General features: G+C 38.7%; 2 protein-coding genes and 1 long non-coding RNA gene across 4 annotated transcripts in view; 1 reads left to right on the forward strand and 2 right to left on the reverse strand.

Moving 5' to 3' along the window:
* The window catches only part of ZNF827 (zinc finger protein 827), a 127,150-nt gene extending 118,754 nt beyond the window's left edge, over positions 1 to 8,396 (reverse strand). Inside the window, exons 1-2 of one of the 2 annotated variants that reach the window (XM_068187727.1) lie at positions 8,380 to 8,396; positions 987 to 1,071 (exon numbers count right to left, since the gene is read on the reverse strand). The gene's annotated coding sequence lies outside the window, so the exon portion shown is untranslated. The remainder of the gene's footprint in view (positions 1 to 986; positions 1,072 to 8,379) is intronic. The other variant, XM_068187731.1, reaches the window with a different exon arrangement.
* LSM6 (LSM6 homolog, U6 small nuclear RNA and mRNA degradation associated) overlaps positions 1 to 27,810 on the forward strand; it is a 120,557-nt gene that overhangs the window by 78,089 nt on the left and 14,658 nt on the right. The gene's annotated exons all lie outside the window — the stretch shown is intronic.
* On the reverse strand, positions 10,552 to 17,930 carry LOC137472545 (uncharacterized). The gene is made up of 2 exons (XR_010998256.1): positions 16,353 to 17,930; positions 10,552 to 14,016 (listed from the first exon to the last, which is right to left on the reverse strand). It is a non-coding gene; the product is annotated as an uncharacterized lncRNA (long non-coding RNA).

Raw genomic sequence — 27,810 nt, forward strand, 5'->3', positions numbered from 1 at the left:
TATTATACTAATATATCATTAAAGCAACAGCTGTATTAGTGTAATACATCACTGGGACAAAGCACTCTGATGATGATGTATTCCTGAAAGGATGGCACCACACAGAGGAGACGAGGCCCAGGAGAAGACTTTTGCTCAGTTTAATAGAATAAAAGGCATGCCTTCCTGGCACAAAAAATGTGATGCTCCCTATAAAGATATGGCACTGCTATTAATTGTATTCCCATTTGTATTGGTAATTTGAGGATCATATGGCTTGGAAAAAAATTACTGTGGATGAGGAAAAGATGTAATTTAAAAACATAACCTATCAGACTATTTCACAGTCTTTTCCCATAATGTCTGATCTCCTCAGCTCTCTAAACACCTCATCAGAATCGTCCCTGTGTTAAAAGCCTCAAGACACCTATACTGTTCTGGAGCAATGAGGATGTGGGAATGGCTCAGGGCAGCTGGTGATAAACTGGCCTTGCAGATTTTGCCTGAGGAATAGGGCTCTGCTAGATAAACAGGCAGAGGCCAAGGAAATCCCTAAAATTGGCCTTGGAAGCTCTTGCTGAGTCACTGCTTCTGAAGGCAAGGATTATGCCTCAGCCCCCACACCAGCCAGCACAGGGGTTGTATTTAAATACTTAGAGAGCCACATACAGCTTGAGGCACAGACTGGCCAGTTCTGTCCCAGCCTCTGTTTATCAGCGTGCCTCAAGCCTTCCCACCTCTCTGGATTCCAGAAGTACGAGGTTATCTCACTTACCAGTTCAGGGATATGTTTCAAAGGAATCTCCTATATTTAATTACAAAAGGCATGTACTGATGTATGAAACAGAGGCGAGGGCTGTGAGCAATCAATCCTCTGAAGCAGTCAGCCTTTGTGTTCTATCCATTTTCAGCCCATAAAATTTCTCACGCAAACAATTCAAATGATTAATTCATCTGAAAAAAAACCTAAAATAATTGCTTTAACACAAAGGTCCATATTACAATACCTTTGGTCATGCAGAGTTGGGCTGTATTCCTCAGCCCTTGTAAGGCAAGGGAGTGCTCAGGTTCAGTGGTGATCACAGTCGGGTCCTAAATGAAATTGAGGAGTATAAGTCTGAGTATATTGTCCAGTTTCAAAATAACTCTGAATAACTGCAGTGTTAAGTGATAATAGCAGAATGGCTATGTAGAGAGAAATAGAGAAAAGAGAAAAATAAGAGAAAGATAATAAGAAGAGAAAAATAGAGAGAAGAGAAAAATAAGAACAGAGAATAAAAATAAAAGCCATGGAAAGAAAGTAAACAGAAGAGTTGGACTCTCAAGGATAGAAGAAAACAGGGCAGAATTCTTCTCCCCCCCTCCCCAGTTTACAATGTCCATTTCAGTATTCAAAAGTTATAGGCACATACACACACTTTCCAATGTATAATAGATACAAATAAGCCCTCTGGACCCCCTTTTACCATCTTATCTCATCTTACCATAAACTAATGTTTATACAAAGAAGGGCTAAGAATCTACCAGATTAATATGATAAAGTTTTGCAGGACAAAATAACTACAGAGGGGATGAAGCAGATGAGAATCAGGATCATGAAGTTTTGGAAATCTTTATTCTAGCAGTGTGGTATTGTTTCACTTTATAATTTTCAAAATTATAAAGCGATAAGGTAGTGGTATTAGCATGAAAAAATAGCCTAACCAGATCTCTTTTTCTTTGTCTCTTAACAGGACTGTTGGGAATCTGTTAGTACTTTCACAGTCAGACCTATGTGCTCTAGTCTGGGAAAAGTGGGTGATGTAAAATAATTAATGTGTGGCATGTCTTTATATAATTTAGTTTTACAGTCAAATTATTATCTAATTCCTCTCTTCACCAAATGCTCTCCAGAAGTCTTCTATTATTCTATTAAAACATATTTGCATAATTGTTGTATAGCAAAAGATACATGATTGTTTTTTCCTTTTAATTTTTTTAAGTGCATTTTTTTGTCACATACAAAGTACAGCATCAAATTCTCACTCCCTGTAAATAAAATTGTCCTAACAGACCTATATTGCTTTATTGTAGCTGAAGATCTGTTTCACAATTTGATTGGTATCACGCACAGGGAAATAGATGGAGTCATTATTTAGCATTTTTAGTTTGGGTTTGTGACCCACTTTCACAAATGATGAAACCCAGTGCCTTGCAAGTCTGAGTTGAACAGATGCACTATGGGGGGAGATGATATGTAAGGTTTGGAGCCTTCTCTTTGCTTTTCTAAACAGATGAGCATCTGTCAAAAAACCTAAGCCCCAAAGTCAGCTATGCATTGCACAACTACTCAGCTCTACAAAAGAAATGTTACTACAGAGTGACCATTGATATTATAATCTGGTCAGTGTCCATGCAGATGTGCTCTCACTTTGCAGAAGCCATCTAGAAAGAGTTAATTTCCAAGATGGTGTATTTTCTATAATACTTATCAACCTGTAGCCTGCACAACTCAGAGAGAACTAAAGGAAATGCAAAGGGAAATTCAAAGAAGCAAATTTATTCTAAGTAGGTTAAATTTGCCACACACCTACACTGGAAATCAAAAAGGATTAAAACCCACTGATTTATGTGAGATACAGTTTTACATCTTACATCCATCCTAAATATCTCCCTTAGCAATTTCTTCTATGTCCTACTTGCCTTCTATCCAAAACCCTGTAGTTTTCTATTTCAGTTGGTATCTGAGACCATACTTTAAAGTTTTTTCTTAAACAGAGAAACAAATTATGCAATAAGTCTCTGTACAACCTGTCACAACTCTTTCCTTGAATTCCAGGATGGCCAAGACTGCCTCCAAAAAAAGACCATTCAAACATAAGAAACATTCTCTGGGGTAAGACCAATGGATCCATTCAGTCTGGTATTGTGTCTCTGACAGCAGGGAAAAAAATGGGGAGCAGGCGGTGTTCTGGCAACTGTTTTAATTTTTCCATCCCTGGAGGTCCACGAGGAGTAATAGGCACACCTAGGTGCTCTTTTTTCCTGTGTTTCCCCCCTCTTCTTTATCTATATATTATTTCTGCTCTGACCCTCATACTCCTTCCCCCTTTTCTTAAGATACTGCACCTGGAGCTGTTATTGCACCTCAAACAGTAGGGTTTTTCCTTTTTTATTTTTGAACTTGGACCTTTCTCCCTGGGAAGTTTGGAGGGTGGGATGGTGGTGGTGTTGGCTAATGACTGGCCCATCACAGAGAAGCCAGAGGGATTATAACAAAAAGTTGTATCAGGAGGACGTGTGACTTTGGCAACAATAGGCAATGCATTCCTCTTCTACTGCTCCAGCATCCACTGTTGCTGTAGAGGTTCTAGAGGTTACATTCCTGCATAATCATTGCAGCATCCCTTCATGCACATCCATGAAGTTGTCTAATTCCTTTCTGAGCATTTTGATACTAGGAAAATCTAGCTAATCCATTACATCTGTGATTTTGTAAACTTTTATCACATTTCCCCTCATCCTTCTCTCCAAAATAAATATCAGCTTTCTTCCCTCCTCACAAGGATGTTACTACATCATCACAAGCTTTTTGACTGGACCTCTCTCTTTCTCCTTTGCTTTTACTGCCTCCTTCTTGCAAGGTGGAAAACAGAACTGGCAGCACCAAATAGAGGGGGCACCACAGCTTTGTATGGTGACAGAATGTCACCTCTCATTTGTACTCAGTACAAAGTATTCATTTGTACTTTCCTTGTGTCTGTTTTTTGTTTGGGTTGGGGTTTTGAGGTTTTCTTTGCTGCCATAGCATAGTGGGCTCATGATTTCAGAGAATTGAGAGCAATCATTCCAAGATCTCTTCCAGAATCCAAGAGTTCAGCACCTCTGCTCTGAGTTCTACATCATGTATGTAGGGATTAGATTATTTTTCATAAAATCACACTTATCTACACTAAAGCTTGTGATGCAAAATTCATTAATATCACCTTCAAACTCAAAAATTCCACTGTTCATTCTCTTCTCTAGCTCTTTGATTAAATACTGAATGAAACTGGTCCCAGGACCAATTCCTGGGAGACCTTACTGCCAATCATTTCCCATCCTGAAAAACACCTATTAATCCCTACTCTTTCCTTTGCCCAGTTTTCAGTCCATACAAGGACCTTTCTTCAAGTCTAACTTTACTTTGTGGAATAACCTTAGACAGCTGGACTTAGACGATATAGGTTCCTTTCCAACTGGAACTATTCTATTCTATTCTATTCTATTCTATTCTAAGCTTTGGAACCTTGGCAAAGGCATTTTGAAAACCCAAATAGATTGTGTCCAGTTGGTCCTCTTTGTCCTTATTCTTACTATCACCATCAAAGAACTTCAGCTTAGTGAAGCTGTATTTCCCCTTACAGATGCCAACTTGCTCCCTTCTCAACAAGTCAAATTTATCCATGTGCTCACTGATCTTATTTATTAGCACTATTATTATTACTACTATTACTACTACTAGAGATGGTATTCCACCATTATGGTAGGAATGAGGCTAAGGTTCACCTGTCTGTAACTCTTGGGATCCATCCAGAGCCTTTTGGTAGACGGAAGTTGGCAATTTTGCAGATGGCTGTACACTCACACTACAATACAGTAGCTCTTTGTTCTTGTGTTCCACATCATGGCCAGGAGTTCTGCAATTTCATATTTGAGTTCCTCCAGGACTCCTGAGTGGATGTTGTTTCATTGTGATGACTTACTGACCTCTGACTTGTTTATTTGGATAAACACATCCCATGGATTTACTTCAAATTGATCTATTTTTCTGACTTGTCTGCTACAAAGTATGCATCAGAATTGGCAAAGAGACAGTTTCTGCTGTAAAAAAACAACTGAAGGAGTTCACACAGGAGTTTCTTCAACTGCTGCAGCCCCTTCTATACCTTGGTCATAGTGTGGTTCTACCAATCCTCATCTTGCTTCCTGCTTCTGGTGTGTTTACAAATTTCTCTACTCTCTGCAACAGCTTTCTTTGCAAGGCTCTTTTTACATTCTTTTTAGCCTTTTTAATTTCTCATTTGAAATTGGCCTGCCATTTTTATGGGTTTTCCTGTTCTCATTTGAGCAAACTTTAAATTTCTTAAAAGCCTTAATATTTTTTTTATCTTTTTTTTTTTTTTTTTTTTTTTTTTTTTGGCTGGACTGCATAATTTTCACATTCAGCCATGAAGAAGATCATTTAGGTTTCTTTTAGATTTCTTGTTTTTCATTATTTGCAAGGGAGAACTGTAAGAACTGAAATACCTTAAAACCTCAGAAAATTCCAACCTCAGAGTGGACAACTCATACTATGGAGTACATGATCACAGGACAGCCACAACACATCTGGCAGACATTCTTTACAATGGTCACTTTCAGCTTGCTGGCCACCACGAGTGAAAAAGGATCCTGGATGAATCAGTGACTTGTAGAGATCCATGCAGCAGAGGAGAGAAATCCATCTAGTTAAAACGCAGAGCAAAAACTACATCCAAAGAAAGATGGGGAATGGACTGGGAGAAATACACCTGGATTTGAAACATGAGTGAAGGTCAGGGGCAGACTCTGAAAGGAGGCCCAAAAGACAAACTGCTGCATCCCACTGCAAAAGCCAACAATCACATAGAGGAAGATTATCATAAGGCAGACATTCTCAAAGGACTGAGGTAAGGGTGTGCTGCAGCACTGACACTGGCACTTCCCAATCCTGAAGGCTTCACTGCATTCCCTGATGGAACATGCGGTTCATACAGCTCGGTGTGGAGCAGATGGGGAGGTTATCCTGCTGCACCCACCAAAAGGAGCCAGGCCAGGCAGCTGGTGAGGGACATCTGCCATTGGAAGAACTGGGCTGCACCTACTCTGGACATCTCAGTCTCAATTTGGAAGGGAAAGTCAAAATTTAAGGAACAATTAGGCTTCCTACGAAAGCTGGAGCATAACCAGTGGACTTATAGAAGTCTCTGTCACTACACTGCTGCTTGCAGTTTTGTTTGGGGCTTTTTTTCCCTACCTGTCTTGAGTTGGTTGTCACCTTCATTTACTTATCTTTTATTACTAATATAATTTTTAAATTAAACTACATTATGAATATAAATTGCCACTATTTTTCCTCTTTCTTTGGTATGGTAAGTGAATATCTGTGTGGATATGACATTTTTACAAAGATGTTAAGTAATCTGTTGGAGGGTTTTCTTTTTTCTTTCTATTTTTGTGTCAGAAATGAATTAAAGTGAGAAACCTTCAGAGGTTAGTTACATAATTTTGAGGATTCATACACATGCACATACTAGACTTTGTAAGTTCTGCTATAAATTCAGTGCATTCAAAAGTATGTCATATTTCAGTGATGCATATTTTACTAATATGTATAAATCTAAGGCAATGCACATTAAAATGGGATGTCTCCTTGGTGAAGATTTGAGAGAAATAAAGTAGCAGCAATGGCTCCTTGACCTTTCTTTCTTATTTAAAGATTAAATAGGGACTATATTGCTCTTTTGAAAGCCTTTCTGCATCTTTCCCAGTGGCATAAGAGGTCAGTACAATCACCAGGACCTGACATCCTTTCCTCTGTTATGAAAAGTCCTTAATAATATGTATAGGTAATAAAACCTAATTGCATAATTCAACTGTAATCTCAGTCATGGTACTCGTCAGTGTGTCAAACCCATCTTTCATCATAGGTACTCCTGTGACATCAGTCCCCCCACCTCCATTTGACTTCTCAGTGAGTAAGAATGTGCACTTCTAAATATTCAGTAATTGTAGGTTCTTGTCTCAACCCAACCAAATTTGGCAAACTGTAATAAAGTGAAAGGTCATTTCTCATTGCTGCTTCTCTGAAGGTGACATTTCTTTGATCAAGCTTCCTGACACTGTGTAATTCCTCCTTCTGTTTGTTTTACCACTCTGGTACCTCATTAGCCATTGCAGAAAAGGGATTTCTTTGACTGTGGTTTGCACAGAGGACAGAACATATCAATATGCACTTAAAGAGTGTTAAAATGCAGACTATGTAAAAGCCAGTGTTTAGGGACAACTTGTAAATGTAACTTAATGAACCAATAGACCATAGCAGCTTCAAAGCACTGCAAATATAAGAACAGAATCAATACTGAGACCCAGGATTATTGGTAGGTTGCTTTCATTCTTCTACAAGGAACACAGTTGATTTGATTATGTCTAAATTCTTCTTTCTAGAGACATTCCAAATCTCAGTTCAACCATACAAGGACAGACATTTCTGCAGTCCCTGACAACCGCTCCTATAGAAATAAAGTGGGGCCAGAGTCAAGCTGTACCTGCCAGGTCTGCTGAAAACTGCCTTGCTCTCCCATGGATTCATAAGAAGGAAAATAAGGTAATTAGATTTTGCTGGCTAGGGACAACTTTGGGGTACCAGCATAACAATTCCACAGCAGGAATGCTGCTCTCTTCCTGCCTCCAAGCTGAACTCCTGGTGCCCTCCTTTGCTGGAGTTGAAAAGACAGAAGGTGACTGTTTGCCACCACAAACCCACATGCCGTATCCAGCATTCCACTTGGTTTTCCCTGGCACAACCCTCAGATGGAGCCGACTACATTTCACCTAAATCTACAGTTTGGACTGTCCTTTTTCATTGGCAAGTCTGAATCATCTTTTCTTTATAACATACTTTTTGAGTTATTTTTAAAATCATTGTGTGTCACTTCAGCTTTGATTTTTTTAGCTGAACCATGACAAATTTCTTAGTCTCTCTTCAAAGGCCAAATTTTTCAAATTTCTGGAATTTTTGTTGCTGTCAACTAAACTCTTCCCAACATACTGAGGTAATTTTCAAACCTGGGCCCCACAGCTGAGCACACCCTTGCAAATGAGGTTTGCATGGGACTGTCAAATAGAAAAAAATTACCTTGGTTGTCTCTGCATGTAATGCATTATCAAAACTTGTACAATACTAAGCTTTTAAGGATAATGTCTTGTTTTCAATTCATGATTGTAATGTGGTATGGTTTAGTGTTTGTTTTCATTTAATTTTATCCTATTGTATATTTTTTTCTCAATTTCTTTCCAAGACGTGTCTAATAGTAATAAAATTATTATATCTTTAGCTCTCTCCATCAAGGACTTTGTTTTCTTCGAATTTTACTCTCAGCTGTTGTCTCCCATTAGGTCTCCCACATGTCTAACACTTAATTTCTACATTAATTTCAGCTCCTAACAAAGTGCAATGTCACAGATTGAGTCCTCAGTGAAAAACATTAAGAAGGAAAGGAAATTACAGTGTATGGAAAAGAAGAAAAATCACAATTATTTCCCTTAAATTTTCTATAAAATGAAAACTTTCTTCTACACTTCAAAACTGAGCAGGAGAGACAATTAAAAGTAAAAAATGATACTTTCTTTTACTTATACTTCTATACAGAAAATCTGCCATTTTATACTTCTTATGCTACTTTCTGGGGAGAAAAAGCTAAAAAACAAAGCAAAACACAGAACCATGAGTTTAAAAAAAACTGTCATGCTTTCACTAGAGAGGAATTAAAATCACAGTTTTTAAAGCCAGACATTAATAACCTGTTATTTTTTAAGAATTTCAAACCATATTAAAACGAAAATAAAACGTGTTCATCACGTACACCTTTTCTCTTCCAAAAGGGGCAAGGCAAAAAAAAAAACCCAAAACAACAACCCCAAACAACAAAAAAAAAACCAAACCAGACAGGAGGTCTCTTTAAATCTAGGAAAAAAGAATAAAGTTACAAAACTTCAGCATTTCTTAAAAGAGATTCATTAGAGTTTTTGGGGCGATGAAAATAGGAAAATGTAAAAGAAAAAAAAAATCAACAAAAAAACCAAACAAAACCAAAACCCCCAAAATATTTAGTTGCTAATATAAAATCACCACATGCCATCTTTTGTACTTTCACAGAGTAGTCTCCAATGAAATGGAAGTACTGAAGAATTACTGGAGATTTATCTCATGCCAGCCTGACTCCTGTGTTGCAGGTCAAATGAAGACTACTGCGTATTATTGCATTTAAAATAAACATGGGGCCTGTAAATACATTGAAATTAGGAGGCTCAGCTCTCCCTGCCTTGACTTCCACGACACATCCGTGATTGCAGACACCAGTGGAAAGCTCAAATGAGATGTGTCACCTGAGAGGCTCCCCTATTGCTTCCTGTGCTTGGTAATAAGGAAAGGTTAATTGTGATCCTTTGTATTTCCCAAGAGGGACCCAGGAAATGCAGAAAGGTTCAGGTGTCTGAAAACACAGAGGAGTTTGGAAACCTGTGCCAAAGGTGGTTATTTTGCTGGCCTTGCCCCTTGTGTCCTGTAGTTCTCAACGCCATCCTTCTGACAACATCCCCTGAAGTATCCACAAAATTATTTCACAGGACACCAGAGTGTCACCAAGGCTAATTGACTTGTGCTGCTGCAACGATCCGTGGCTGTATGCATCCACACAGCCAGCATTGTTTCCAGCCAAATGTACACATGCATCTGGAAGTGGAAACTGGGATTTGAATTCATAACCTTTAGTTCCCCAAATGCAGTTCTTTATGCAGAGAGTTAAAAGAGCAGCTGTAGTCACAAAAAAATACTGCTATTCATGAGGATATTTACCCTGTTGAGGTAAAGAGCAGCAACATGCGCTCACTTTGGCCAAAGTGACAGACTTCCCAGGGAAATCTCCTTCTGGAGACATGCCACGGTTTCCTTACGGTATTTTGGGAATCTCTGCCTGGCTACTACTGAACAGCAGATACTGGAATCAGACTGACTGTCTCTGTATCTTTTGCCTCTGTGCCTCAGTTCTTCTCCTTGTACACCTCATTCTTCTTTTCCCTCATGTTTTTTCTGGCTTAGATGGAAATACAGTTTACAAGTACATTAAAGCTGCTTAAATTTAAGTATGAGGTGCACTGGTCACAGCACAATTACTGATATTGAGTTAATAAAGCGAACATGTTCATAATTGTTATAATGTATCAGGCCTTAGTACAACTCATTGCTAAGCTATCTCATGTAATACTCCACTCTAAGGAGATCCTTTAGGATTTAAATATGCATTTAGAAGGATTTTCCATGCTTATACTTTTTAATTATATAATTAGGGATGAGGAGGATGTGTTTGCAAAAACTTTCTGAAGGATTATACTAACACACTCCCTGTTGAGGCAAGATAACCTCACCTGCCACACCACCTGAGTTTGGAAACTCCTGTAGTTAGAGAAGCAATGCCGGTTACCTTCAGGAGCTTCCTCAGAAACCAAGTGAACTGTTTGTAAGGGCAGAAAAAATATGCAAGAAGTGTTTCAAGTGTTCTTTAAAGAACTATTCAAAGCATTTGCTGTGGTTATAGCACATCTACTCTATTGTTTGGAGGAAAACAGGATTACCATAAAAACACCTGGCAGGACTTTTTGGCTTATGCCCAAAGATCCAGATCTCCATCCCAGGAAAAAACAAGAGGCAACCTGCTTATACATTCACTCATTTCCACTCATTTCCACCTCTGTGCACAGCCCAGGAATCACACCTGGAAACAAGATATCCCCATTTGTTCACAGGGAGGCACAGAGACTCCTGCTTTCAGTGACCAGCGTGGCATCTGTTGCAGTGCCACAACTCCAGGTAAACCAAAACCCTACAGTCAGTGCAAGAGAGGTGGTGCCATTTCTTTCATATTGTCCTCACTATGGCAGTTAGGGACTTAGTGGGAAGGCAAAGGATTTAATGTGTCTTCCTGGTGGAATACTGCATAGCCAAACCAGAACAGGTGATGTCACTGTAATATGACACAGAGATGTCAGAAATGAAACATGAATCCATATCTTACCAACAGTTACAGCTGGGCAAGACTAGTACTGAACAAAAGCAAGAGAGAAGAAAATGAGAAAGATAATACTCAGCATAAATACAGACCTGTCCCACATAATCAAATGTCTTAAATATAAAAATTGGATTGCATACTGATTTTTAAATTTTGCAAACGCAGAACAGCTAGAGTTATTTTGAAACTATTCAAGGACATGAGTCAGATTCCTTCAGTGTTGTTATTCCTATTTTTAATCAAAATGCCACAGTGTGAAGTGCAGATATCTTAGTTTTGCTTTCTCATAGTATAAGTGCAGAGTAACAATCATTAAATCAATTTGTGCTTACTAGCTTTTACTGCCTTTCACATCTAAATAACCCAAAACATTTTACACATCAGAAGGGTCAGTGAGAGCAGGCACTCAGCAACTGTCAGTGTGAAGCTGCCTGTAGTGACATCAACCTGATCAGGACAGGAAGCCAAGCAATACTGAAATTTATGAAGATTGAATTTAATTACCTAAAAAGGTTTGAGAAAGGCTAGGACTGCTACTCTTACAAAGGACCTTATGTGCCCAAAATGACATCTCTCTAACAGCACAACTCATTTCAGAGCTAGGACTGCCAGGTATTTGTTAACTTCTTTTATTTCCTGGTGCATATGTGTGTGTTGTGATGATATACCATTCAAATAAAACCTCTTTCCAGCTTAATGAAATCCAGATTGGTTGCAGCATCAAGATGGCCAGCTTGTAAATTATAACTCTGGTTCTTTTTTCTCCAAACATAGGGCAAAAAGCTCAACTGGTACCTAACACCAAATACTGTAGCTGGTACTGGATCAATTATGTTACTGAGGTATTTTCTGAATGCAATGCCTGTCCCCATTGCAGGGCGATTTTGACTCTTGCCTGTATGTTACCCACAAATAATGGTCCTAATGCATTGCACACCTCTTCTATAAGCACTGAAGTATAGTTAAATACCAACATAAAGGATGTGACAAACGACGTTAAAAATGGGAGAAGGAGAGGGGGAAGAAATTGAAAAGAAGAAAAAAAAATCAATTTTAATAATAGCTTGACAATTACAATTAAATAATCCAAAGCTCAAGCTGAGCATTTTTGTTACACACTGCATGAATGATGTTTTACTTTGGAACCTTTAAAATATTTAAGCAGAGAAGAAATGAAATGAACTGCAACCAGTTAAGGTCATCCATTTAGGACAAAATTGATAAAATATTAAAATGAAAGAAATAAATTTTCAAACAGAGATACTGAGGCTTCCTAGAGATGTATTATTCAAAGCAGAGGAACATGTGTGACCTCTAGGCTATTACATAATGGAGAAAGGATATGACAGTTCAAATGTGCAGGAACAGCAGAGGCAGAGAGGGAAGATGGATTAACCACTCCATGAGGCAGTGCCAGTCTTCCAGGGTACTTTAACTGGACTTCTGTATTAAAGCACTGCATTCTCAGAGCCAGTTCTTGGACCCCATTCTGTATTGGCCTTAAAAACCTATGGAAAGATCATGGATTTTAACTAAAGATTGATTTTGTGTCTAGATGAGCTTGCTAGTTCCCAGATGCTTCCATGGGGGTGGTCCCAGGCTGCTGAGTTTCAGTGTCTCAGCTTCTGCAAAATCCTTGCCCTGTCCTCACACATCTTTCCATAGAACAGCCTGGAGTCAGGGCAGCAGGGGCTGGCCCAGGTGTAATCATCACACTTCTCCCTTGCTGTGGTTAGCCTTGCTGGCTCACAGCCAGCCTTCTCCTCATCCATCTTTGTCCTAAGAGGCCTTGAAGATGCCCAGTTTACACTTTGGACATCTTCAAGGGAAATAGTCAAATATAGCAATAAATTATTCCATTTTAATTTAAAGCCAGAGTCAGTATTTATTACACAGGGTTTATTACAAAATGGGGTTTTGCAAAGATCTCAGCTCTTTTATATCTGAGGTTTTGGGGATAAATCTCCCCAAAATGAAGAAGTAGCTGCCTACAATGAGATGTATTTTTAAATGCCAGCAAAATCTGCCTAATAGCAAGGTCTTTGCTCCTCTGAAAAATTAATTTCCACCTAGCAGAGGGTTCTTGCCTTCAAGCTCAGTGTTTTGAGACAACTCCATTGCTCTCCTGTTGGCAAAATGTGTTCAATATTCGCACAGCCAGAAATGCTGTGCCTAACATAAAGTTTGGAACAGCACATCAGGTGCCAGGCATGAAAAGTTAGGGCACATAATGCCAGAGCTTTTTCTTGGATGCTTCTTAGCCTCCCTAGGGGACATAAAAAAGCACCAAAAACATTAGAGAAATTAGTGTCACTGACAGTAATTTGTGATCTTGAGTCTTTCAAATGTTTTTGATCTTCTTCCCATTTTTACTCAGTTGCAATCACTCCATGTAAAAAAATAAATCTTTGCATTTGCAGAGTAAGCATTTATTTCTAGCTCTCAAAGCTCCTTCCAAAACTAAGTATAAACATTATTAGCTTGGTTTTATAGTTTCCCTAAGTGGAGAGAGAGGGACCATTTACAAATAAGCTTCTGTGCAGGACGTAGGCCTGACCTATAATACTTCTCCTCTGCTCCTGGCACTTCAGGCTGTTATTCTGACAAAGTATTCCCTCAAATGATGCAAAAGTTTCAGATCACATTTTAGGTGTCCATATATTTTACCCCAGAATTTGAAAATATGACCATATTCCTTGTGCTTATAATTGTCAAAAGTGATCATAGAATACAACCTTTGAGTCAAAGTCAAGTTTTTGTTCACATACCTCAGACTGACCAGAGTGATCAAATCAAAGGTCCAGGCCACCAGGTACCATTCCTCCAGAAGAAGCCAACTCAAATGCCTAAGGAAGTGAATAAGAAGTGGCAAACATGCAGTGACACATCCTCAGTACAGTCCCATAGTTTCTAGTGATCTAAGATTTAGGGATAGTTTTTATAAGTATTTTTAAGAGTTACTATCTGCATATTTGAAAATCCCTGATAGGTTTTACTCTCATTAAGGTGTCTGATTACATTTTCAATATATACAAAAAAGTGAGATTCATAAAATCCTGTAGCAGTGAGTACCATAATTAATTACAAATTATGTGAAAAAACCCCTCCTCTCATGGTCTTTCTAGATTTCAGCTGGTATTCCTCTTTCTGCTTAATCCGGCAGGAAAAACCCCATTGATATTGGTGTGTGGGAGACTAGTCTCAGAATTACCTAGAATAAAACCAATAAATATGTTTTAATTAAGCCAATCTGTCTTCCTCAAAAAGTCTGGTAAAAGGGATTTATACGGCAAGGCTGAAAGAGAAGTTAGCTACTCTTTTCAGGTAATAGAGGAGCAAAATTATAATCAGATAACTTGGGAAACTCAAACATCAAATTTTTTGAAACTTTGCAGAAACATTCTGCTATGCCTTCAGCGCAATCTTGCAGCCAACATAATTTTAAAAACTGAGATAAGCATGTGTGTAGGGGGAGGGAATAATAGAATTTTCTATTAATGGAAAGAAGCCGGGCTGCAGCCTGAACTGTGGTGTCTTCCCTCCCCATAATCATGGCATTAATTACTTCATAGGTCAAATTATGTTTCTGTTTGAAAGAGTTTGGCCATCTACGTGAATCAGGGCAGACATATTTAGATCTACTGTATCCTCCAGCATGGGCTTTTATTCTTGTTTGATGCATGCAGGGTACTAATTTAGATTTTCATTGAAGATGGCTATTTTTTCCTCTCCTGCACAATAGCAGTCCAGTTCCAAAATATAGAGAACAAGCACACATTAAGTGAATCTGAGGGCAAGCATACTTCCTCCTTTGACCATATGGACAGAATTTTTCTTTAAAATAAAAAGGCCAAAAAGTGACTGGAACAATGCCCAAAGGGGAGAATGGAGACAGACATTTAAAGGTGAGCTCACTAGATTTATAATAGCAGGGGACTATCATCCTTTCCAGCCAGCTACTCGGTTAGCAGCAATGCTTATACCACAAGAAGGGCCCAGGAGATCCTTTAGAAAATAAAAGCTACAGCTATTAATATATGGGGGAAGCTGTAGGAATCCACTTCAGATATTGGCAATAAATTACATTGTTCAGATATGAGATTACACACTCCAGTCAGTCAAACAGAAAAGCAGTTTTTTGTATGTATCAGTATTATTTAGAAGAGCTGCTCCAAAAAGTTTTAAGAAATTAGTGCTTCTCGCCAAAAAGAACAGCCAAGAGCTTTGGACAAAAATACTGCTCCTCATTTAAGCATATTAAGAGCCTTGATGAGACAGTAGCTCAGGGCTCACAGGGAAGGTGCTGCTTCTTATGTTAAGCTGATCCCACTATTTGTGGGAACAACTTGTGAAATTACTTTGAATGTATCAGAGGACATAGAAAAAACATCAAAATATTGTAGCACATAGCAGGGCTTCTTCAGTCAATGAAAGGCCCTTCACAACAGCATTAGAATAATCTTTAAGAGGGCCAGTAGTGGCCCATCAAGCCACCCACGAAAAACCAACACACGCAATTTTGGTCTTAGAATTTTTTAGAGGATTAGCTTGCTTCCATGTGCAAAGAGATGTAGGAATTTTGTTGTTCAAAACTTAAAACAAGAAGCACAATGGGGTAGCAGGAAATAAGCCTGGAAATACCAGGATTGATAACTCTAAACACATTAAAAATACCTTGCTTGTTTTAAGAATTACTGTACTTCAGAACCCTGTGGTATTTCAGTCATCTGTCTGGTTTGCCGGTGTTGAGATAAATGGATTCAGTGTTTTTACATTTTTGCAGTCACAAAGATTAGACATTTGTTTATCTGTATAATGATAGCAAATATTCTCATGTTACCACAGCTATGGGAGCTGAGAGCTGTAGAAGCCCTTAAAAATAATGACCTTGTGGATAAGGTTGCAAGTGTTTCCATGAATGAGCTCCAAAGACATTTCTGAACTCTGTTCAAGATCCCTCTCTTCCAATTTCTGAGCATACAGTACAAGAATTCCCACTGAAGCCCACAGAAGTTAAAAACTCTTTGACCTGAGGTGTTCAGTGCTTTGTAGGATCAGAGCATAAGCAAGGCTTACAAATTAATACAATCAGAGATTGTTGGGGTTTTTTTAACTGTACCTTTTAAACTGTATTTCTGTCTTTAACACCACCTTTAAAAAAAAGTCAGACTGTAAGAGGATAAGCATAATACAGCAAGTTTGAAAAATTCCCTGACTCCCTGGCACCATAGATTCAAGTCTCGGGGTCACTGAACCCTTCACCTTTCTCAGATAGATAAGATGACTACTGCAATATTTAATACAAGATAAGCCACACAAGCATTTGACTGGATTTGACCTCTCAGACAGCTTACAAACCCAAGAGCTTGTGTAACCTGAACCTCTGCAAGGAAATGGATATTTGTACATTCTCCCGTAGCTTCAAGAACTGGAGACTGTGGAAACATCCAATATCATAAGACATGCTGAAGGTAATATCCAGAAATACTGCTAAACCCACTTCTTTAGTGGTATCTTCAAGTATCAATGGCCAAAGCTGCTACTCACCTAGGTATGAAGAGCAGGCAGAGCTTTAGGAGTCTGTACATCTGCAAAGCTCCTTTCCAGAAGAAGCTGCACCTTGGAGACAAACAGGAGGCATATAAGAACACCAGACAGAGCTACAGGTCAGATCCTGATCCTAAGTGACAAAAGGCTGCTTATAAACAGCTCTTTGCATGGGAAGCCTGGATGGGTTCTCTGTTGTCCCACGTATATCACTCTACTGCCAAGTAACTTGGTAGTGTGGCAAACACCCTGCATGGTCAGATATACAAAGAAAGTATATCCTTCACAACCAGAGAGGAAACCCAGACAGCCATGAACATCCACCCCACATGCTTTTGCTGTCCCAAGCATTGTTCTGGTGGTGTGAGCTCTGGTCCACCAGAGGAGTAGGGCAGGAGATGACAGAAAGCTGCAGGTGGGCAGCATGGGCAGACACAGGCCTGGCCACACTCCACTGACTCTCCCACTCTCCCTTAACCAGTTGGCCAGGAATCCTTAAATTCTTAAATCCTGTACAAGTATTTAATACTGATATGAAGCACATAAACAGTTTCAGAGCACATTAACCCTGTCTTCCCATGTGACAAGGTTTCTCCCAGTGGCTACTGTCACAAAGGAAAGCAGTGCCTGAGGGGAGGTACTCAGAGTTTGCCTGCCTGCTTTGCTCAAACTTCTCATGTACCAGCAGATGCTGTCATTCATATTGCTGTGGCATCTAAATCTGCTCTGAAAAAAGTTATTATCTGTTGGTAAGGACACACATGGCTTGTCTACAGTTGAGGCTCTGCTAGAGCCACATGCAGACTAGCAATAGTGGAAAATTCTGAAGTGCAGACAACCTCAGACAGACACAGAAATAATCCACCAAATGTCAACAAATTTACACAAAGCTTTCCCATTTCAGAAGCAGTAATTCCTTATGCAAGTATTTCCATTGTATACTTCATACTTCAGGGTGCTCTCCACATGCCTCTGAAAGTCCAGGATGAAAAATACTTGTCTTAATCCAAATGTCCTCTAAATAGCAATGGAATCTTGAAATTGCCTATAAAATGTCAGAAACCTGGGGGCTTTTTTTCCCCCTTCTGTTGGGGCATTGGTGGAAATGTAGATGACACAAATTCAAACTGCACAGGTGGAACTAACACACTCCTCCTAGCTGAGTTTTAAACAACAGACATATGTGTCTTGTTTAACAGGATTTATGAAGGCTTCTGGGGAAGTCAGGATGCCTTCAAATTAGTTTGACTAAGAAGAAATAAACAAAACCACTGCAAAAAAATTAGGAAAAAATATCAAATTTAAATTAATGAAGAATCTTTTATGTTCTTAATGCTGTGATTATTTGTAAAAAAAAAAACAAACTAGAAAATAATAATTCAAAAATCTATTATTTCATAATGTATTTGCATTTGTCTGTACAAATGTATTAATTCCTCTTCCAATTCGGTCCTAACACAGCACGGTTTGTATTTGCAGGTGGCAGGAAAATATATGTTACTGTTTGTGATTGAAGCTATCTAATCAAGGACATATTTTTGGTACTGAAAACAAGTACAGTGATAGAATTTTATCTAGCCCATATATATATATATATATATATATATATATATATATATATTAATAATGGAAAGTATGGTACACTATAGATCACATCTGGTTACGATGAACTGGAATAAACTCCTATTTGCATGTCTATTTTCCTCTTTACTAAATAATTGTCAATGTGGTTTAGTTTTCCTCATTTTGACTGATGTTGCATGAACTCTTCTATGGATTACTGCAAGTCAATTCAAGCATTTTTGTCCAAACCATTTCACATTACATAATTGAAAATTTAAAAGATGTGGAATAAAACTAATCTACTCCTTCTTTAGTATTAAACTTGATGCTAGCCAGCACACTCCCAAATCCGAAAACACTTGCCTTAAGTTATGCAAATAGTCACAATCACTTCAGTAGGTTCACTGTCATACTTAAATACATGTGGTTTCAGGTTCAGAAACCTGGTGAGTCTTCAACAGTTCAACAGCCTGTACATCCTGCAGGTATCTATTGGCTGCAAAATGCTCCTGCAGAGGAAGAGATGAAATCCACAGGCTGGGCAACTGCTTGCAAGATGGATAAATACAATCAACTTGCCAGAGGTACTTCCTTTGTGTCAGACTGTTGCAGTCAGGAAGACTTGACAACCTGTGCCTTTAAAGGCAACAGTTCAAGGTGGCTAAGATCAGCTTCTTCATTCTGACATGTATTGGGGATTGTTTCCCTGACAGAGACAATGAGTTGACCTAGATTCAGATGTAAAGGTTATTTATGTGTATTTATGTGTAAATGTTACATGTATTAGTAAAGTTATAGGATGCTTTTAAAAGCAGAATTAATATTGCATGGTAATGGTTCTAAATAAGTGTGTAATGAACAGTAAGATCTGAGATCTGCTGACCCTGATGGCAGTGACAGTAAACTGCTGCTGAAATAGTCCAGGCTGACAAAGGGGCAAATATGACATTGCTAGGAGCAAGTCACCCTGCTCACTTTCTTCTTGTTACCTATAAGTCAGCACTAACTGGGTGTCACTGCCTAGTATGGAAATGCCCTGCTTTTATTATAAACACATACATGTCTATACATATATACACATATATATATATCTCATGTATAAAATACACACACACATACTTACATGAAAAAAAATATTCTAAATGAGGATTCCTTGGCCTTCTAGAATTTGCAGAGACCTCTCATTGCCTTCTTCCAAAATGCACAGCTCTGAGTTAATTGGTTTCATTAATTTTACCCAAGCAAAGTTTTCTTTTCTACTTCTGTTTGGATGATTTTTGAACTGAGTTTCTAGGTAAGCTCTGTTCCAGCCATGAATAAACCAGTAACTGTTATATGCCACACTTTCCATGAGCTGCTGTTGTATGGATTACTCACCACATGGATTTGGAAGATGACAGAGTTCCTATGACAGCAGAAGATAAGGCATTACTGAGTTAATTTCTACTGCACTCCCCTCTAGGGAGTGGTGAACTCCTGTTTGAGCTGATGGTGGGACAGACTCCAGCTCTTCTCCAGTGAACATATTCCAAATGGCAAGAGACAATATTTCCAACCCTTTATTGCAAGGGGCTTCTTACACCAACGTTTCATTCTGGAATCTTTCATGTTAACTCAGTGACTTCTCATGTGGTTTTAGGACTTTATATCCTGTGGTGTCCTATACAATCTTAACCTTTTTTTCTCTTTTGACCAAGCTGGTTATGGCAGTGTTAACAAGGTGATGACACCCCAGGGCTGCACCTCTTTTCCCTACATTACTTAATTTTCACGCAATAAATGGTATATATTAAAAATAAGGAAGAAATCCACTTTTAAATATTGCCTTAGGATGTTCAACTAAAACATTTCCTTCCAAAAAAGATGGGATGCTAATGATTTTAATAAAATAGCAAGATCTGAGGAAGTTAGTGATCATTTGATTTTACAGTGGCCAATAGCAACTGAATATTTCAATGTAGACATGCTACATTTTAATGTAGACATTAAATAGACATGTTTTCTGTCCCAAGGTCATAAAACAGAGAAGGGAAAGATAACTATGAGAGAGCTTGCAAAATTTCAGAGTGACATTTAGGTGAGCAGATTTTGTGCATGTTGAATATTTTTGTACCTTTGGAAATTGTGACTTTCATAAAATAATTGTTATTTTTTCAGATATCTTAATAATGATGTAAATTAATTTTATTTGGGGTTTTCTTATTGAAAAATTAGCATATTTAGTTCTGGTATACTTAATAATATGCTCTGGGGAGGAAAATTAAGGAGGCAAGAGTATGTGGAAATAGGGTCAAGAAGCATGAAAATTCTTTGCAACAACAGGATTCCAGTGGAACCAGATCATGAGTCAGGAGCACAGGAGAGACAACCTGATGAAACTTGGCCCCAGCAAGCAGAATTCAAACATAATGGGAATCAGCAAACAGAAGCTTCAAAATATTTACACATATCCAGACAGGGAAGGAAAGTTCACATCCATAATGAATGGTCATTATGGGAAAAAAAAATCAAAGCAAAACAAAAGCAGATTTTTAGACAAAGCTGAATTTAAACCAGGGCTGATTACAGCTGTTTTAATGGCTGAATCTAAAATTTGGCACAACTCTAGTTAAACCATAATCTGCCAGATAGCCTCTTTTTATTACAATTCTCTGCTGAATCATTTAGTTTGTAGAAGAAGCATGGTTCTGGCATCATAATTTAAATTATGACATCTGTGAGATCACTCTTATGATGTAATAGGGTAATATCAAGCTCATTTACTAATCTTCATAGTTTGCCCAGGATAATTTTTGTCCAGTAAACCCAAATGCTACAGAGTTTAGCAGTCTGTAAGACTTACAGTAGTGGTAGTCCATTAGTTACCTTCTCAAAAAAAACCCCTGCAGTGTATGTAACCTTCTTAAATTCCCTGGGGCTTTTTTTAATTTTACAAATGGAGAGCCTGAGAAGGGTCTTGCCATAGACAATATTATGAAGTGTTCAAAACTTGTAAGTGACATAAATAAGTGGTTTCCAAACAGAGGTGTACATACAAGAAGATGAATATAGATGACTTCTGGGTGGTAGATGATGTAAAGTTGCCACTGCCAATGAATGGACTTTTAAAGATGATGGACTCCAAACTGGGGTACACACAAGACAGACCACTGGGATGAAGGAAGACATTCTTTATGTGTGCCTCATTGATAAATCATTTTTAAAAAATAATTTAGTCTATTCAATTTTCAACTCATTCTTTTAAAAATTTTCTATTTTGTGCATGTTTTATAATATATATGTTAGTATATTAGCACATGTATATAATTAATAAATAAATAATTGATTGTACATAGAGTGGGGGTGTAATTTTTTGTTGATAGGTGTATATGATCCAAAGTATTTGGAGACTAGCATTTAAGGATCAGCCCCTGACTGACTGAAGTGGGACTCCCATTATTTGAAAATTCTCTCTAAAAGGTTGAAAAATGCCTCTTGGGACTTGTTGCAAAGATCAGTGAGACAAATGGATGACTTTTGTAAAAAGTTACAGAGGATTTGGATCAGGCCTGTCAGAGTTACAGCAGCAGAGATAAGAGGAGGTATCTATCACTCCTGAATCCTGTTCCTACGGTGCTGCTGACATTGCTCTCCACAAAGTATTGTATAGATGCAGAAGAAAGAAAAAGTGCTTATGTGTAATTCTGCATAGCAAAGGAGTCATTTTATGGTGAATAAAGTACTGGTATGGGGCAAGACAAACACTTCTTGGATCACAGTAAAGGTTACAGTTAGCAAAACAAATTTAGCTGCCAGCTCTGTACTTTTTCTAGCGTTATACAACATAATCATAACACGCAGAACACTTGACACTGCTGCTATAAAATAACTGAATGCACAGCCCGCTAGTTTTGACAAATAATTGCATTCTATCATCCTAAAAAAAGGAAGCCATCTTTATCCTTAGCCCCTGCCTTGTCCACTCAGGGCACAGTGTTTCTGCTAACAAGGGGCACTTCGTGGTGGGATGCACAGCCCTCTCCTGCCATCGGCTGCCTTCATTATTGGCAGCTGTGTCCAGGTGGCCACTGATCAACACCAGCTTCTCACTGACCTCAGGCCCACAGCCTGGACAGGAGGTGTGTCCATCCTTGATGCCAATCATGCTGTCCCTCAGGCAGCTCAAAGGCATGTTCTTTTCTTGGATCTGAACGATTAAGAAAGGCACATGGAAAACAGCTATTGCTGCTGCTGCACTCTAGAAATGTGGTGATGTAACGCAACACTTTTATGCACCAGAAACTATTCTATCACTAGAAAAAAAGGTAGGTGCATTTATTCAAACAACTAAAATCAATCATCAGATACCAGGAATAGATCATGTCTGAAAAGCTATTGCTTATCCTCCTCAGTTTCAGTAGTGACTTCACTGGAGGTCTGTCTCTACCATGCCTAAGTGGAATGGGAGGGTCAGAATGAAGGAGTTTACTGCATCAGCACATTTTTCTTGCTGTGAACTTCCCTCCACTAATTGAAACTTCTTTCCAGTTCTCTCCACTGGCTTTTGGGCTCCATATGGATCTACTGCAGCCCTCTCCATTGAACTATATACAAAAAATTACTGACACTTACCAAACATTTTTAATTTAATAAAACACATGGTTATTAATGATACTTAATTTTAGAGGATATAATTGAAATTACATTAGCTCTAGAAAAATGCACACATATAAAACCAGGGCAACATTTAACACTGACACACTACTAGTCCATTTTTGTTAGTATATCGATAGGACATTGACTGATGGGTCTGCACTGGCCTGCTCTCCAGGCACTGCCACACTTGTGCTGTGGCTGCTACTGTAATTTTGATCTATACACAAGGGAGGGACTCAAATGATTTCAGAGGGTGCAGAGGGGCTCATTCATTAGTCTGGCCTCATAAAAACTTACTCTAGTGCAAACATCGAACTGGCTACACCTATTTTAATGCAATTAAAAGACTGCACAAATCAATGTCACAAGTATTCCCCTTTAGACACTCACTAATGATCTTAGCTCTTAGGAGAGAGCTTTGCTTTCCTTTCCTGAGTGTCAGGTCACTACATCAGGTTGGCCTTTCAGAGGCAGCAGAAGTCAGATCCTGGATGGCCAAGTGGCTACAGGTAATCTCTGGAGTCACCAAGCCACAGTAGCCTTGGAAGCTGTTCAACAGACATGCTTCTCTCCATGCTCCTGGCTGAGCAGGTGTGCTGGTGTTGGCTTGGGGAGCCTAATTTTTTCCATAGTTAGCTAATATGGGTCTATGATTTGGGCTTGGGCAGGAAGCAATATTGATAACACAGGGATGCTTTTGTTATTGCTGACAGAGCAAAGGCCTTTTCTGCCTCCCACCCCAGCAGCAAGAGGCTGGGGGTGCACAAGGAGCTGGGAGGGGACACAGCCTGGACAGGTGATTCCAACTGACCCAAGAGATATCCCATAACATATGGAGTCATGCTCAGCATGTAAAATTAGGGAAGAAAGAATCAGAGGGGCATGTTCTGAGTGATGGTCTTCCCAAGTCCCCATTACATGTGATGGAGCCCGGATTTCCTGGGCATGGCCAAACACCTGCCTGTCCTTGCGCAGTGGTCAATGAATTCCATGTTTGGCTTTGCTTGCACCTGTGGCTTTTGCTTTACCTATTAAACTGCTTTTATCTCAACCCATGAATTTTCTCACTCTTACCCTTCCAATTCTCTCCCCCATCACACCAGGAAGTGGGGCTGAGTTTCTGGTTAGGGTTACACAACAGCAAGCACTGCTGACAATTTCTATATCTCACTGCTGAACTGCCTTAAAGATCACTGCTATTGTTAGTGTAGCAAAGAGGTCCTGGCACTGCCTCCAAGCCCTTTATAATGACAATATATGTCCCATTATGCACTTTCTATAAAAGGGGAGTCAAAAAATGTTTAGGTGGCTTATCCAGGATACAAAGCAACATCAAAGTGGTAATTCTTATGTAACTCTTGGGGAAAGGAGCATATTTGACTGAAGGATGATGCCTCCCAACCATAAATTATGATACTTGGATTCAGCACTTTCAAATCTATGAGCTGTTTGGTCTCTGACTGATGACTAATGAAATAAACTGCTTTTATCCTCCAAAACCTGAAGAGAAATGGGATATATTTCAAGCCTATTTTAGGAGTGAGCCCATTGGGGAACAGATAAAAAAGGGGTGGTTCCCAGGAAACTTTTCATTATAAGCCTAACCAGGTAATTTTCTGGAGACATGCATATTATATTAAAAATAGAAAGTCCAAGGAAACAGACTGGCAGAATCACACCATGCAGAAAAGGGCTAGGTTAAACTCATACATCCCCATCCACAACCAAGAGCCCCCACAAAGCCCCATGGGCTGCACATGAGGCAGGGCAAGGCTGCTGAGGTTTGGAAGGAGGTCTGTCACACAGACAGGTGGATCCCAAAGCACAGATCACTCCAGCTTCATCCCTTCCCTCTTCACCAGCAGCACCCCAATCTGCCATTCACAGAGGTGAACTAGGGAAGGGCACAAAGCCCACTGGACACGTTCATAAGGTTTATGTTTTTCTGAACATGGTTTCTATCATTGTTTTATAGTCTGGAGCATGTCAACAGGAGATATAGGAAAGATGACTGAGGAATTAAATTATCTGTAGTGCTGAGCAAGCCTTTTTCAGCCCACTGTGGTTTAAATTTGTCACCTGACATGATAAGGTAGAAGAGGTTATGTCACACTTCAGCTCAAGATGTAGCTGCCTGGGAAGGCCTAACCCTCATTAAAGGGGACAGTGCTTGACCCAGCACTAAGGTTAATACTGAAGTACTCCCCTGGAGCCAGGATTGTGGGCCCTCATTACCATCACTCCCTGAATGTTGCTCTAAACATGGGCACCCTAATTGATAAACAGAATCAGTCTGTTTCACACCTCAGAGACAAGTAGCTAGAATTTGAGATGGCTATCCTTTGATAGGCAAAGAAGGCAATTTTTTTTTTCTTGTGCATTAGGTGTCAGCAGAACTTTAATCAATCTTCATGTGATGCCAATAGTTCACAGATAGAGCTGCAGTGCTTGAAGGAAGTAGGTTATCTTTTCCCACTGTGAGCTGCTATTTCTGAGGAGTGTTTGATGCAACTCTAAAGAAACTGCACACTCTGAATTTGAAAGGACCATTAACCAGGAAAAATTAACAAAATACTTAGAAATTACTGAGCTCGGCTGGCCAGTTTTCCAGCTATGACCTTTAATTCTCCATAAAGAGAAGGTTCTTTAAAAAAATCAAACATTCTCACCAGGCTGGTTAATTAAACAGAATGGCAAATGTTACCACATGTGTGGATGGAATCCAAAAGTTTGGGTTGAAGAAAAATAATGCAGTTATAACCCAGTCTTTAATTTAAAGAAAGAAAAATATTTAAGCATATGGTATAATATTTCATGAACATGTGAGAGTAGGGTAAATATATAATTGCATTAAACATATATAAATATTGTACTAAACATTATAAATAAAAATAAACTGTGAATGAAATAATTTTTTCCCTAAAAAAATTTATCAGAATACTCAGCATATACATATATATATATATATATTTAGGGAGAGAGTGTAAGCACACTAGCCAAGTGTTTCAACTTGTAAGCCCTATTAAGTTACTTATATGAGACTCACACTGATAAGTGCAGATTATCTAGGTACATCTGACCATCCTGGTCCAGCAAGGATGTTGTCTGACTGTCCAGGCCAAGAGCAAAAGAAACCACAGGCACTGCCAAGACAAGATGTCAACATGGGATTCTCTTGGTAGCTTGCTATCTCTAGAGGTAAAATTTGGAAATGAAATGTTAAAAAAATGAAGCTTTGGTACAGGCAAACCATAGAGTTTCTGTTGAAAATAAGTGGCTGCCAGCCTGTTGATCCTATTGATTAATTATAGGCTCAGGTATAAATTGAGTGCCCCTTTCCCTTAATGTCTTCAGAAGGACAATGGGAATACAGTATAAAAAACAATTGAAATTGGCTTATTTACAGTCATTGCCCTTAAACCTGACAGAGTAAAAAGATAGGGTCTGGAGGTCCTGTCACAAATCTGATATCTCCACATTATTACATCAGTTAGCTGTGTTCTGTAGTAGCCCATCATGTCTAGTGCTCATAAATAAGAAGTTGTGCTTGTAGAAGTTAATTTCTATTTAGATTATTTAAGAGATTTCATGATAACTTTCATAACTTCATACAGGACATGATCTACTGCTGAACTGTAAAAAATAAGTCCTGCTTCTGACTGTACCCCCACACTGCCATGGCATCCTGCTGCTAATATTTACAGTGCTAAATCTAAGTTTAGGTTTGAAGAATTAGATCATATTTCCTTTTCCCTTTCATCACACTAGAAGGTGTGTCCTCATTACCTGAGTACTTGGTTAAATATCTCTTGGCTGTTCTCTTTCATCAGCAGGAAATTATGAGCTCCTGGTACAATATACAATTATTTAAAAAATGTATTATCATAGCACCTAATGGTCCCTTGCACTTGGCACTGGACAAGCATGTTGCAGAGGCAAAGAACATTGCCCAAATAATTTTCAATTCAGTTATGAATAAAGATACAATAGAGGGATATATCATGGAAAGCACAAACAAATGAGACTGGTTAATGTAAAACAGACGATTAAAAAATGTTGCTTTGATGTGGCTCTTCTTCCACATTTCAGTCTTCCAAGAAATGTTAAAAATAGCAAAAATCCCTTAATTTCTTCCTAATAATACTTTCCCAGGTGACCATATGCCACAGGGATGTTGCATGATCACAAATGGGAAAAATACCAAAGATCGTAAGGGGAATGAGTCATGAAGCAGCAAGACATGTTCTAAAAATATTTACAAACCCTTAGTTAGAAGGGAAAAAAAAAGTCTGCTGCAAATAGCACTTCTTGGACAACAGGATTCTTTGTATGGACAAACAGCACATGTAACATAACAAATGGCAAGCTTTACATGTGAGACCAGTTTTCAAAGAGCTTATGAATGTCTCTCTCCTGAATTTCTTCTTCAATTTCTGCTTAAACTATCCTGAGTCTTACATATGGAGAAGGAATAAGCTTAATCAGGGCAACCGTAAGCCTTTCATCAATTAAATTATCCAGTAAAGGGCTCACTCGTTGAACTCAGCCATAAAATGTTAGAGTTGCAGCACTGCTCCTGTCTATCAGCTTGTGTCCCTGAATTCTTTGTACCCTTAGGGATATTTTATCTCTTGAGAAATGTGACAGTCTGCCTTTTGAGACTGGCCTCAGCACAGCTCCATAACCAATACATTGACAGATATAAGGCAGCATGGAAAGCAAAGCAGTTCATGACTTGTGTCTGTCAAGCTGCTTTCCTCTCCAGACACAGGACCTTTAAAAGTTATTACAGGGCCTTTCAAACCATTATCTTACATTACTGACACCAGATTTATTTTTATAGGGACCTATGGATCTATAGCAGTATCACACTGTATCTCATTTCCCAGTATTTTTACTTTTTGGAAAATAGAATTAAAATATTATCATAACTCTAAGCATACACAGGGCTTATCTTCAAAAGGTACCTTTGCTGTTGGAATAACAGGCTTGAAATGGGGAGAAGAATTCACTGATACTGCCAGTATTTCTGACATTTTCTACTGAAATGTGATTTGATTGTTTCTACATGTAAACTTGAATTTGCAGTTTCTCTTCCCTCCATTTTGAAGAGGGAGGAAGGGAGACCGCTGTTTCAAAGTAAATGAAAACTAATCACATCACTTCTAAGAATATACTAATCTATAAAAATTAAATTCAAAAGAATACAGGACTAGCAGTGGGATATGACAAGCACCCTCATGAAGTCAATCATCATTTC

The sequence above is a fragment of the Anomalospiza imberbis genome, chromosome 4, assembly GCF_031753505.1.
Source record: "Anomalospiza imberbis isolate Cuckoo-Finch-1a 21T00152 chromosome 4, ASM3175350v1, whole genome shotgun sequence".
NCBI classification, from domain to species: domain Eukaryota; kingdom Metazoa; phylum Chordata; class Aves; order Passeriformes; family Viduidae; genus Anomalospiza; species Anomalospiza imberbis.